Genomic DNA, 15,027 nt, shown 5'->3' with positions numbered 1-15,027 from the left:
TCCTGCTGAAACAAGGATCCTATCGCTCTGTTGTTGAATGGACTAAAAGAGAAACAAATCTTTCCAACTGATGAGTCAACAGGGTCAACAGAAGGTAGGCTCTGAGGGTCAGGTCTTGACACGTTCCTGAATAACATAGCAACACCTGAGGGAATGGCATCTAAAACAATTGCAACATCTTTAGGTGTTACAGGGACCTTGTAAAGTGATAAGAATTCTTTATAACTGAGTAAAAGACCCTCTGCATATACCAGTTGGCTCACCAATAGGATATTATTTCGGAACCAATATTCTAAAAACAGAGAGGTATTTTTATACAATATATCCCGATTATTCCATATATAATATCTGTGTGGAGAAAAATTGTGTTTATAAATTAAGGACCATAACAAGAAAACCTGCCGATGAAAAGCAGAAAGTTTCACTGGAACTTTGTCAATATTATAATTGCAAAACTTCATGAAGTTAAGGCCACCAAAAGTAGAGAAGACATGATGAGGAATAAAATTCCAGATAGAAGCGGGTCTTCTTAGGAATAGTTTTATCCAATTGATCTTAAAAGTATTATTTAAAATAGTAAAGTCCAGAAAATTCAGTCCACTATTCTTATAAGTGTTCATTACAGCAGTTTTCCTAATGTAATGGGTACGGTTTCTCCAAAGAAAGTTGAAAAGCATCTGGTCTATCTTCTTTCTTATTTTACTGTCAAGATCTAAAGATAGAGCACCATATGTTAGTCTAGAGATGCCTTCAGCCTTGGTTATTAGGACTCTACCTTTTAAAGACAAGTCCCTCTGTAGCCATTGATTTAGTTTCTTCTGGGTTTTTTTAATAAGAGGGTTAAAATTTAGTAAGCCTCTAGACTTCTGATCCTTTGTAATGGTTATGCCTAAATATGTAAGTTCTTATTTTACTGGAATACCATAATATGAAGGTGTCACACAATCTTTGACAGCTCTGAGTTCACATTTATTAATGTTAAGATATAGACCAGACACTTTGGAAAAGGATTGTATCACATTGATCGATATGGGAATTTGGTTAGCGTCTTTCAGAAAAAGTGTAGTATCGTCAGCCAGCTGGCTTATAATAATTTCTTTACCAGCTATGGAAATACCTTGTACAGGACTATTATTTAAATAATTTGCAAGAAGTTGGGTGATTAATAAAAACAGGTACGGAGAGCTAGGACAACCTTGCCTAATTCCTCTCTTTATCTCAAATCTAGGTGAGGTGCCATATTTCAATTTGATAGAGCTGTTACCATTTGCATAGAGAGTCTTAATAGCCTTACAGAAAAAATCCCCAAAGCCAAGTCTCTCAAGGGAGTGGAAGATAAACTGATGCTCTACTGTGTCAAATGCTTTATAAAAATCAACAAATAATATGAAGCTATCCTCAGTTATTAGGTCTGAGTAGTCAAGTACGCCTAATACTAGTCTGACATTGTTAGAAATATGTCTGTTCCTCATGAAGCCAGACTGTGTTTCATCAATGATTGCATCCAGGACTTCTTTAATTATTTTTGCAAGTAGTAAGGCTAATATCTTATAGTCATTATTAAGAAGACAAATTGGACGCCAGTTATCGATGAGCAGCACTTCATTTTTAGGTGTAGGTATCAGTGTTATTAACCCCTGACTCATTGTAGGAGGGAGAACATTGTTTTTAATACTCTCTAAAAAGAGTTCAAATAGGAAGGGAGCTACTTGTTCAGAAAATAATTAGTACAATTCTGATGTAATTCCATCAACACCTGGTGATTTATTGTTCTTTAGATGTTTGATAGACTCTATAATCTCTTCAACTTTGATGGGTTCATCACACTGTTTAGATTCTATATCACTGATAGAGTGAACATTATTCAGTGAGTTAAAAAACATATCTGTGGATTCCTGACAGTACGTAGAGCTATACAATTTTCTGTAAAAATTGCTACAGTATTTAGCGATTCATTTTTGGTCATCTGTAATAACACCATCAATGTTTAACTTATGGATAGTGTTATTTTTAGAGTGAAATTTCTCAAGTCTAAAGAAATAGGATGAATTCTGTTCTCCCTCCTCAATCCATTTTTTCCTAGATCTAATAAAGGCTCCTTCTGCTTTTAATTTATATATATTATCCAGTTTATTTTGTAACTCAATTAGTTCCATCTTCTCCTCCCCCAAGAGGTCGGCTGGGGACCTCTGAGAAAGGGAAGTTATCTTAATGATCACCTTTTCCTCCTCAGCTCTTCTGGTCTTAGCAAGATCACTACCATATTTTCTAAGGTATTTTGACACCTCAAATTTAAAGAGCTCCCAGTTCTTGCAATAAGATTTTTCTTCACAAGCCCTTTCCCAAAAGTGTGAGAGCAGATCTTTAACCTCAAATTTAAAACCTCTCTCTCCATATATCAGTAAGATCAAACTTTTCCATAAAAAGTATTAAACCCAAATTCGGATTGGTTGGCCTACCTGGGGGCCATCTATCAGTTGAATTATCTATTGTAATGTTCAAGTCCCCTCCTATCAATAATAACAAATTGGGAAATTTAGATAATCAATGAAGTATATGCTTCTCCATAGATTCAAGTAACTCATCATTCTCATGTTTGGTGTTGTACCTGTAGAAGTTTACAGTAATGAGCGTAATGTCATTGTAACTGATCACAAGACAAATAAAGTGACCAAAGGGGTCACATTCCGAGTGTAGAATATTACCACCAAAGGTATTTTTCATTGTAGTGACACCGGCGGAGCGTTCAGATCCATGGGAGAGCCAAATATCGTTGCCCCACTGTGACCTCCAGAAGTTGGCATCAGCCAAAATTGAGTGAGACTTGAAAAAAGCAAAAATATGTTCGAAATTGTTTAGCAAATAAAAATAAGGCCTGCGCTTCACATTGTTTCGTAACCCCCTAGCATTAAGAGATAATATACACAAAGACAAAACAACAAAGATTATACAAAAGTATAAACTGTAGTAGGATGAGTCAAAGACGTAGGAGCAGTGAACGTAAACGATAAGGAACCGAAATCTGCACCATTTAAGTCAATTTAAAGTGAAAATAGCTTATTCCATAACCTTTGAGCTAGACATTATCTGGCTTTGAAATTCAACTCAACTGGAAATTATGTTCAAGACCAAACCAAGAGTTCTTGTAGTAAGAGAGACTAAAAACCCTATTTAGTGTAATCAGGAACTATTCTGAGAAATAAAACAACAAATAATAATTTAAATAAAAGGGTACCTACTATTTTAAGTAAATATGAAAACTGATCATAAAATAATTGAATAACAAAATGTTTTACATATACAGTGCCTTGCGAAAGTATTCGGCCCCCTTGAACTTTGCGACCTTTTGCCACATTTCAGGCTTCAAACATAAAGATAAAACTGTATTTTTTTGTGGAGAATCAACAACAAGTGGGACACAATCATGAAGTGGAACGACATTTATTGGATATTTCAAACTTTTTTAACAAATCAAAAACTGAAAAATTGGGCGTGCAAAATTATTCAGCCCCCTTAAGTTAATACTTTGTAGCGCCACCTTTTGCTGCGATTACAGCTGTAAGTCGCTTGGGGTATGCCTCTATCAGTTTTGCACATCGAGAGACTGACATTTTTTCCCATTCCTCCTTGCAAAACAGCTCGAGCTCAGTGAGGTTGGATGGAGAGCATTTGTGAACAGCAGTTTTCAGTTCTTTCCACAGATTCTCGATTGGATTCAGGTCTGGACTTTGACTTGGCCATTCTAACACCTGGATATGTTTATTTTTGAACCATTCCATTGTAGATTTTGCTTTATGTTTTGGATCATTGTCTTGTTGGAAGACAAATCTCCGTCCCAGTCTCAGGTCTTTTGCAGACTCCATCAGGTTTTCTTCCAGAATGGTCCTGTATTTGGCTCCATCCATCTTCCCATCAATTTTAACCATCTTCCCTGTCCCTGCTGAAGAAAAGCAGGCCCAAACCATGATGCTGCCACCACCATGTTTGACAGTGGGGATGGTGTGTTCAGGGTGATGCGCTGTGTTGCTTTTACGCCAAACATAACGTTTTGCATTGTTGCCAAAAAGTTCAATTTTGGTTTCATCTGACCAGAGCACCTTCTTCCACATGTTTGGTGTGTCTCCCAGGTGGCTTGTGGCAAACTTTAAACGACACTTTTTATGGATATCTTTAAGAAATGTCTTTCTTCTTGCCACTCTTCCATAAAGGCCAGATTTGTGCAATATACGACTGATTGTTGTCCTATGGACAGATTCTCCCACCTCAGCTGTAGATCGCTGCAGTTCATCCAGAGTGATCATGGGCCTCTTGGCTGCATCACTGATCAGTCTTCTCCTTGTATGAGCTGAAAGTTTAGAGGGACAGCCAGGTCTTGGTAGATTTGCAGTGGTCTGATACTCCTTCCATTTCAATATTATCGCTTGCACAGTGCTCCTTGGGATGTTTAAAGCTTGGGAAATATTTTTGTATCCAAATCCGGCTTTAAACTTCTTCACAACAGTATCTCGGACCTGCCTGGTGTGTTCCTTGTTCTTCATGATTCTCTCTGCGCTTTTAACGGACCTCTGAGACTATCACGGTGCAGGTGCATTTATACGGAGACTTGATTACACACAGGTGGATTGTATTTATCATCATTAGTCATTTAGGTCAACATTGGATCATTCAGAGATCCTCACTGAACTTCTGGAGAGAGTTTGCTGCACTGAAAGTAAAGGGGCTGAATAATTTTGCACGCCCAATTTTTCAGTTTATGATTTTATAAAAAAGTTTGAAATATCCAATAAATGTCGTTCCACTTCATGATTGTGTCCCACTTGTTGTTGATTCTTCACAAAAAAATACAGTTTTATATCTTTATGTTTGAAGCCTGAAATGTGGCAAAAGGTCGCAAAGTTCAAGGGGGCCGAATACTTTCGCAAGGCACTGTAAACGTCCCTAAGACCTATTTTGGAAATAAGTATTAATAACTAAATAGAACAACAACCGTGTCAAGTCAGAGCAGACCTGTATGCCCTTTAAAACAGTATCTTAGTTACTGTATACATAAAAAATAAATACAGCTTTCAATCTTCTTCATAAGTTTGTAAACAAAATAGGTCTTCTGGTCATGCAAGAACAAACTAATACATTGAAATACCTGAGTATTCCTGAAAAATAGTCACCTGATGCTTGTTAGGTAAACAACATAAGGAAAATGAGAATACCATGGCTGAAACCATCAACCTGTTCCTTCTGGTGAGATTTTAGGGAGGAATATGGATTTCTGAACCGTTGATGAAACCGCGTCCTACAACGAAGTAAGCAACCTTCCCCTCATTTCGTGCTATGTAAGGGATGTCTACCCTTACTTAAGGACTGAAGCTAGGCGATTGCGCAATGTCCCCATGAGTGACACAATACTGAGCCAATCATGGTGCAATGCTCCTATTTTCTGGTGGCCCGCCCCACCACCACAGAAAGCCCTTGAGCTAGGCTGAAACACTTGCATTTTGGAGCTGCCTTACTCAAGAAAATAAAAAAGAGACCATGGTTGTATGCGGCTTTATTAACTCAGTTGTAATATGTTTTTACATTGTTTGCAAACTGATATGTGACACGTATTAATGCCAAAATAACATGCAAGCCCCCCCCCCAATTAAAAACAAATAAATAAATATATATATATATTGTCTGTATATAGCTTGTCTGTATACCCATCTGTCTAACCCTGAAATGGGACTGCAGACTCAACACTGCACTTGAATTAGAGCAAATAACTACTATGTCTGGCTTGACTTCCTCCACCCACTGCAAGGCCAACAGTATGGCCATCCACTCCGACATTTATACAGCCAGATGATCCGTAATATATTTCTTGACTGCCACCCCACATTCCTGCACTGCAAATGCTGACCCAGTATGTCCTGTCCTTGGATCTGTTGAACCATCTGTGAAAATCGCCACATAATCCTGATATACACAGGATCCAGATGTCTATTAAACAAATCAGATGGATCAACACCCTCCCTATCTTTCCATAATCTCTCCAACACTGCCAGACTACTGGAGGCGGGAGCAGCCATGGTGGATTCACAGGAATAGCTACCGTTGGACTAAACTCCCTTCCATACAGTCCCATCTCCCTCGTCTGGGTATTACTCACCCACCCAAAGCTTGTGTTCTGTCCTCGCTCATGTTCCCAGCATGCCTGTAAAATCCCTTTCACAGGATGAGACACCCCATGTTACTGTAGGTTGACCCAATAATTCATTGCCAGTTCTACTCCTCCAGGCTATCTCAGGTTACAAACACCAACTTACTAAGAGATCCAAGATGGCGTAGCAGTCAGACGTCGTGTCGTGTCCCTTGTATATATCGTTTTTTTACATACTTTTCTTCGCATATCTTTTAAAACATTTTGCTAAACCTCAACTTCGAAATACTCTCCGCAACCCGCCTCACCCAATGTAGCGCAGATCTGCTTTTTTTTTCTAAAGTATTCATATTTACTTTGGATCCGGAACCCCTCAACTGAAGCTAGCCAGCTAACTACCAGCAAACCATTGCTAGCGGTCATCAGCTAACTGGTCATCAGCTAACCTTTAGCTCGGAAAGCTCTCGCCAGTTCGAACAACGCGACTCTAACCAGAGCATAACGGACCTATTATTTTTATCCCCGGATTCCCTCCGGATTCCCACCGCAAACGGAACATCTTCAGCTGGATCTTCACAACTAGCTAACTAGCTAACCGCAACTCCGGATGATTACTCCTGGTTAGCGTTTCCATCCACTTAGCTTGAAGCTAGCCCGGCCAGAGCTCCTGAGCTACCACCGAAGCATACTCCTGGGCTACAATATCCGGACCCACGACCGGTCTATCGATGTCACCGCGTGAAGAGGCATAAACAGACTCACCCCATCGCGACGTCCCCCAAAGACCTTCTAGCCCTTGCTATCTGCTTGCTTGCTAACTCGGCCTGCTAACTGCTAGCTTGTTTAGCCCCGGTCCGCTAACTGCTACCTTGTTTAGCCTCGGCCTACTAACTGTTAGCTTGTTAGCACAGGCCTGCTAACTGTCTGAATCGCCGCGTCCCAACCACTCACTGGACCCATATTTACTTTCAATCTCTTTTCGATTTTTAATTCGATTATACCTTCCGGTAACCTGCCTCACCCAATGTGATACGGAATCGCTATTATTTTAAATTTTTTACATTTTTAGAACACATTCAAGAACCTCCAGAAGCTAACCAGCTAACTAGCTACAAGCTATTTAGTCATTGTTAGCCACTGCTAGCGGCTTTACCTTCTGCACAGCCAGCCAGTTTTTTTAACCTGGATAATACTCGCCAGTCTAGCTTCCCTGCCCCATCCACCGCTGCCCCCTGGACACTGATCACTTGGTTACATAGCTGATGCATGCTGGACTGTCCATTAATCACGGTACTCCATTCTGCTTGTTTATGTTTTATCTGTCGGCCCCAGCCGCACTCAGGCTCTGTGTGTAGTTAATCCGACCCTCCCTGCCTAGTCAACGCCATTTTACCTGCTGTTGTTGTGCTAGCTGATTAGCTGTTGTTGTCTCACCTACTGTTTAGCTAGCTCTCCCAATTCAACACCTGTGATTACTGTATGCCTCGCTGTATGTCTCTCTCAAATGTCAATATGCCTTGTATACTGTTGTTCAGGTTAGTTATCATTGTTTAGTTTACAATGGAGCCCCTAGTTCCACTCTTCATACCCCTGATACCTCCTTTGTCCCACCTCCCACACATGCGGTGACCTCACCCATTACAACCAGCATGTCCAGAGATACAACCTCTCTCATCATCACCCAGTGCCTGGGCTTACCTCCGCTGTACCCGCACCCCACCATACCCCTGTCTGCGCATTATGCCCTGAATATATTCTACCATGCCCAGAAATCTGCTCCTTTTATTCTCTGTCCCCAACGCTCTAGGCGACCAGTTTTGATAGCCTTTAGCCGCACCCTCATACTACTCCTCCTCTGTTCCGCGGGTGATGTGGAGGTAAACCCAGGCCCTGCATGTCCCCAGGCACCCTCATTTGTTGACTTCTGTGATCGAAAAAGCCTTGGTTTCATGCATGTCAACATCAGAAGCCTCCTCCCTAAGTTTGTTTTACTCACTGCTTTAGGACACTGCTAACCCTGATGTCCTTGCCGTATCTGAATCCTGGCTCAGGAAGGCCACCAAAAATTCGGAGATTTCCATACCCAACTAAAACATTTTCCGTCAAGATAGAACTGCCAAAGGGGGAGGAGTTGCAGTCTACTGCAGAGATAGCCTGCAAAGTAATGTCATACTTTCCAGGTCCATACCCAAACAGTTCGAACTACTAATTTTAAAAATTACTCTCTCCAGAAATAAGTCTCTCACTGTTGCCGCCTGCTACCGACCCCCTCAGCTCCCAGCTGTGCCCTGGACACCAGTTGTGAATTGATCACCCCCCATCTAGCTTCAGAGTTGGTTCTGTTAGGTGACCTAAACTGGGATATGCTTAACACCCCGGCAGTCCTACAATCTAAGCTAGATGCCCTCAATCTCACACAAATCATCAAGGAACCCACCAGGTACAACCCTAAATCTGTAAACAAGGGCACCCTCATAGACGTCATCCTGACCAACTGGCCCTCCAAATACACCTCCGCTGTCTTCAACCAGGATCTCAGCGATCACTGCCTCATTGCCTGTATCCGCTACGGAGCCACAGTCAAACGACCACCCCTCATCACTGTCAAACGCTCCCTAAAACACTTCTGTGAGCAGGCCTTTCTAATCGACCTGGCCCGGGTATACTGGAAGGACATTGACCTCATCCCGTCAGTTGAGGATGCCTGGTCATTCTTTAAAAGTAACTTCCTCACCATTTTAGATAAGCATGCTCCGTTCAAAAAAATGCAGAACTAAGAACAGATATAGCCCTTGGTTCACTCCAGACCTGACTGCCCTCGACCAGCACAAAAACATCCTGTGGCGGACTGCAATAGCATCGAATAGTCCCCGCGATATGCAACTGTTCAGGGAAGTCAGGAACCAATACACGCAGTCAGTCAGGAAAGCTAAGGCCAGCTTCTTCAGGCAGAAATTTGCATCCTGTAGCTCCAACTCCAAAAAGTTCTGGGACACTGTGAAGTCCATGGAGAACAAGAGCACCTCCTCCCAGCTGCCCACTGCACTGAGGCTAGGTAACACGGTCACCACCGATAAATCCATGATTATCGAAAACTTCAACAAGCATTTCTCAACGGCTGGCCATGCCTTCCGCCTGGCTACTCCAACCTCGGCCAACAGCTCCGCCCCCCCCGCAGCTACTCGCCCAAGCCTCTCCAGGTTCTCCTTTACCCAAATCCAGATAGCAGATGTTCTGAAAGAACTGCAAAACCTGGACCCGTACAAATCAGCTGGGCTTGACAATCTGGACCCTCTATTTCTGAAACTATCCGCCGCCATTGTCGCAACCCCTTTTACCAGCCTGTTCAACCTCTCTTTCATATCGTCTGAGATCCCCAAGGATTGGAAAGCTGCCGCAGTCATCCCCCTCTTCAAAGGGGGAGACACCCTGGACCCAAACTGTTACAGACCTATATCCATCCTGCCCTGCCTATCTAAGGTCTTCGAAAGCCAAGTCAACAAACAGGTCACTGACCATCTCGAATCCCACCGTACCTTCTCCGCTGTGCAATCTGGTTTCCGAGCCGGTCATGGGTGCACCTCAGCCGCCTCAAGGTACTAAACGATATCATAACTGCCATCGATAAAAGACAGTACTGTGCAGCCGTCTTCATCGACCTTGTCAAGGCTTTCGACTCTGTCAATCACCATATTCTTATCGGCAGACTCAGTAGCCTCGGTTTTTCTGATGACTGCCTTGCCTGGTTCACCAATTACTTTGCAGACAGAGTTCAGTGTGTCAAATCGGAGGGCATGCTGTCCGATCCTCTGGCAGTCTCTATGGGGGTGCCACAGGGTTCAATTCTCGGGCCGACTCTTTTCTCTGTATATATCAATGATGTTGCTCTTGCTGCGGGCGATTCCCTGATCCACCTCTACGCAGACGACACCATTCTGTATACTTCCGGCCCGTCATTGGACACTGTGCTATCTAACCTCCAAACGAGCCCCAATGCCATACAACACTCCTTCCGTGGCCTCCAACTGCTCTTAAACGCTAGTAAAACCAAATGCATGCTTTTCAACCGTTCGCTGCCTGCACCAGCACGCCTGACTAGCATTACCACCCTGGATGGTTCTGACCTTGAATATTTGGACATCTATAAGTACCTAGGTGTCTGGCTAGACTGTAAACTCTCCTTCCAGACTCATATCAAACATCTCCAATCGAAAATCAAATCTAGAGTCGGCTTTCTATTCCGCAACAAAGCCTCCTTCACTCACACCGCCAAACTTACCCTAGTAAAACTGACTATCCTACCGATCCTCGACTTCGGCGATGTCATCTACAAAATTGCTTCCAACACTCTACTCAGCAAACTGGATGCAGTTTATCACAGTGCCATCCGTTTTGTCACTAAAGCACCTTATACCGCCCACCACTGCGACCTGTATGCTCTAGTCGGCTGGCCCTCGCTACATATTTGTCGCCAGACCCACTGGCTCCAGGTCATCTACAAGTCCATGCTAGGTAAAGCTCCGCCTTATCTCAGTTCACTGGTCACGATGGCAACACCCACCCGTAACACGCGCTCCAGCAGGTGTATCTCACTGATCATCCCTAAAGCCAACACCTCATTTGGCCGCCTTTCGTTCCAGTTCTCTGCTGCCTGTGACTGGAACGAATTGCAAAAATCGCTGAAGTTGGAGACTTTTATCTCCCTCACCAACTTCAAACATCTGCTTTCTGAGCAGCTAACCGATCGCTGCAGCTGTACATAGTCTATCGGTAAATAGCCCACCCATTTTTACCTACCTCATCCCCATACTGTTTTTATTTATTTACTTTTCTGCTCTTTTGCACACCAATATCTCTACCTGTACATGACCATCTGATCATTTATCACTCCAGTGTTAATCTGCAAAATTGTATTTATTCGCCTACCTCCTCATGCCTTTTGCACACAATGTATATAGACTCTCCTTTTTTTCTACTGTGTTATTGACTTGTTAATTGTTTACTCCATGTGTAACTCTGTGTTGTCTGTTCACACTGCTATGCTTTATCTTGGCTAGGTCGCAGTTGCAAATGAGAACTTGTTCTCAACTAGCCTACCTGGTTAAATAAAGGTTAAATAAAAAATTAAGAAATAATAAATAAAATCAGAGTGGGTTCAGGAAGGGAGGGGAACTATGGACCCAGGAGCAACGTACAACTGGATAAAGGACTTCCTGTTTGGAAGGTCTATCCAGGTGAGGGTGGCGAAGTCTCTGTCAGGCAGCTACCTAGTGGATAACGGTACACCTCAAGGGAGCTTGATTGGTCCTCGGTTGTTCTCAATCATGACCAATGAGGTTTACTCTCAGGTACGGACGGATATTGGGAGGTTGTTATTTGCAGATGATGGGGTAATGGAAGAGGGGAAGAAATGTGCCATACATACTGTAGTCAGGAAAGTACAGGAAGCAATTGATGTGGTAGAGCGGTAGGCGTTAATGTGGAGATTCAGGTTCTCTGTAGAGAAAACTCTGACAGTGTTCTTTACCAGGAGGAAGGTGGGAGATGAGGTATGATTGAAGTTATATGGGATAAACTTGTAGAGGGTGGGGGCCCTCAGGTTCCTTGTGGTGTGCTTTGACATTAGGCTGACCTGGACTCTTGAGAGAGTGGTGGGAAAGTGTAAGGTGCTAAATAGGATAAACTGTTTTACGGGGAAAGCTGGTGGTTCCTCATCGAGGGCCATGTATGTTGCATTGATCTGATCTGTAATAGACTATGGCAGTATAGAGTATGGTCCGGCAGCCCTATGGTAGAACAATTACCAGATTATGTTGTAATACTCTTCATGCTTCGAATAGCTTTGATGAGTAGTCTATCATCTGTGTTTTTTTATTAATTTTTTTATTTCACCTTTATTTAACTAGGCAAGTCAGTTAAGAACACATTCTTATTTACAATGACGGCCTACCCTGGCCAAACCCAGATGACGCTGGGCCAATTGTGCACCGCCCTATGGGACTCCCAATCACAGCCAGTTGTGATACAGCCTGGAATTGAACCAGGGTCTGTCGTGACGCCTCTAGCACTGAGATGCAGTGCCTTAGACTGCTGCACCACTCGGGAGCCCCTGAGCCCCTAATGTGGCGATACTAACCCCCTGCTCTCCAGGAAATAAGTATGTTGTTCTGTAGTAATATGTTCCATAATCTTACATGCATGTGATGTTAAAGCTATTGGCCAATAGCTTGTTGGCCTCTTTGGTTCGTTCTCTGGCTTCCAGATTGGTACCACTACTGCCTTCTTCCAGTTGCCTGGTAGTTTCCCTTCCTCCCACACTCTGTTGTACAACACCAATACCTTATCCAGTGCCTCATTACTAAAATGGGCCAACATAACATAGCACACCTCATCTTTCTCAGATGAAGTTAACCCAGCCTTACATATTACCCTCTCTCCCATGGTAAATGGTGCATTCAACGCAGAAAAAACATCCTCCCTCCTAGCCAGCACTCCAGGGTTCTCCCCCTCGTTCTCTCTCAGATTTGCTGAGCTATGCACTTAGACAAACGCTTTGGCCATCATCTCTGCCTTCTCCTCATCTGTTACTGGCACATCCTCCCCACTTGTCAATACTGGATTATCCCACTCCCTTCTGAACCCACTCATCAATACTGGATTATCCCACTCCCTTCTGACCCCACTCATCAATACTGGATTATCCCACTCCCTTCTGGCCCCACTCATCAATACTGGATTACCCCACTCCCTTCTGACTCCACTCGTCAATACTGGATTACCCCACTCCCTTCTGACCCCACTCGTCAATACTGGATTATCCCACTTCCCTTTGACCCCACTCATCAATACTGGATTATCCCACTCCCTTCTGGCCCCACTCATCAATACTGGATTATCCCACTCCCTTCTGGCCCCACTCATCAATACTGGATTATCCCACTCCCTTCTGGCCCCACTCATCAATACTGGATTATTCCACTCCTTTCTGACCCCACTCATCAATACTGGATTATCCCACTCCCTTCTGAACCCACTCATCAATACTGGATTATCCCACTCCCTTCTGCCCCCACTCATCAATACTGGATTATCCCACTCCCTTCTGGCCCTACTTATCAATACTGGATTATCCCACTCCCTTCTGACCCCACTCATCAATACTGGATTATCCCACTCCCTTCTTGCCCCACTCATCAATACTGGATTACCCCACTCCCTTCTGACCCCACTCATCAATACTGGATTATCTCACTCCCTTCTGGCCCCACTCATCAATACTGGATTATCCCACTCCCTTCTGACCCCACTCATCAATACTGGATTATCCCACTCCCTCCTGGCCCCACTCATCAATACTGGATTATCCCACTCCCTCCTGGCCCCACTCATCATTACTGGATTATCCCACTCCCTTCTGGCCCCACTCATCAATACTGGATTATCCCACTCCCTTCTGGCCCCACTCATCATTACTGGATTATCCCACTCCCTTCTGGCCCCACTCATCAATACTGGATTATCCCACTCCCTTCTGGCCCCACTCATCAATACTGGATTATCCCACTCCCTTCTGACCCCACTCATCAATACTGGATTATCCCACGCCCTTCTGGCCCCACTCATCTTCTTAATCATCCCCCACACTTCTCCCACAGGTGTCGCCCTTCCAATGGTGCCACAGAACCGACGCCAACATGACCTCTTTGTTCTCCTCACCAGGGCCTGGGCCTGCTTATACTGAATCAGATGTTGGAAGTTGTGTGTCCTTTTCAGCACTCTAAATACCCTGTTCCTAGTCACCATTGCCCCACGCTCCTCTGTCCACCATCGGACTGCTTTCCTCCTCTTCCTGCCTGAACTCTTATAGCCTCAGTAGCTGCCCCCACTAAAGCTGTACCCAGTTATTCATAGTATCCACATACCCTCTTATATCCACCGATCCATCACCTGCTCACTCATCAGCTCCTGAAACTGGTTCCACTTTGCCCTTCCAAACACCAACCTGCCTACTCCGTCCACTGACACCTCCTCCTCCCTCAGCCTACTGTGCATACAGTAAGGATAAGGATCACTCCCTACTGTCGAATCCTCCCATACCTCTCACAGACAGATTCCTGCCGTTGCATTAGATACCAGAATTAGGTCCAACGTAGACTCTTTCCTTGTGGCTACATCAATCCTGGTCTTTCATTTAAATCAGAGTTTACATCACTTGGCTATTTCCATCTATTTGTTTCCCTCCACAGAGTGTGTTGTAGGCATTAAAATCCCCTCCCCCTACATCTCTGTCCATTACGAACCACTACATACCCTGTATGATAAACTCCGAAGTCGGTTTAGCTGGTTTAGCTGGCATATCCACAACGAACTGCTGGAACTACTGCCCATTAGCCAACAAGCTTCGAGCATTCCATTCCATTGTAGTATTACCACCATCACTAACATCCAGTAATACATTGAGGTAATCTCAAACCTCTTCCCATGTCATATCTCCGCCCACCTGCCCCGTAATCCCCGGTCTAGATGTGCCTACCCATCTCTCCCTTGAACATTTGCTTGACTCTGAGAGATTTTTGTCTATGCTCCATTTCCTTACAGAACACCAACAATGAACACCAACGATGCTCTCATTGCTTAACACTTTTGCATTGACAACTTCCCAAATCAACTTTTATCACAGCCGTCAATCAACCTCATTGCCCCAACTCCCCCTTTCTCCCTAAACTTCAGAATCACTTTATGCTCCTCCTCATGTCCATGATCCCCTCGCAACTTATCTTGCCCTTTGCCCTTTGCACTCTCGACCTCTGAACTGCCGCTGGCGTTGGAAACTGTTGCTCTCCTCAAACATAATTTTTTTCTTCATCTCCTCCTCCATAGACCTCTCGCTC

Source organism: Oncorhynchus mykiss, chromosome 27, assembly GCF_057628025.1.
Source record: "Oncorhynchus mykiss isolate SJ-2025 chromosome 27, ASM5762802v1, whole genome shotgun sequence".
NCBI lineage: Eukaryota > Metazoa > Chordata > Actinopteri > Salmoniformes > Salmonidae > Oncorhynchus > Oncorhynchus mykiss.
The sequence above is the reverse complement of the archived record's forward strand: the minus strand, read 5'-3'. Positions refer to the sequence as shown.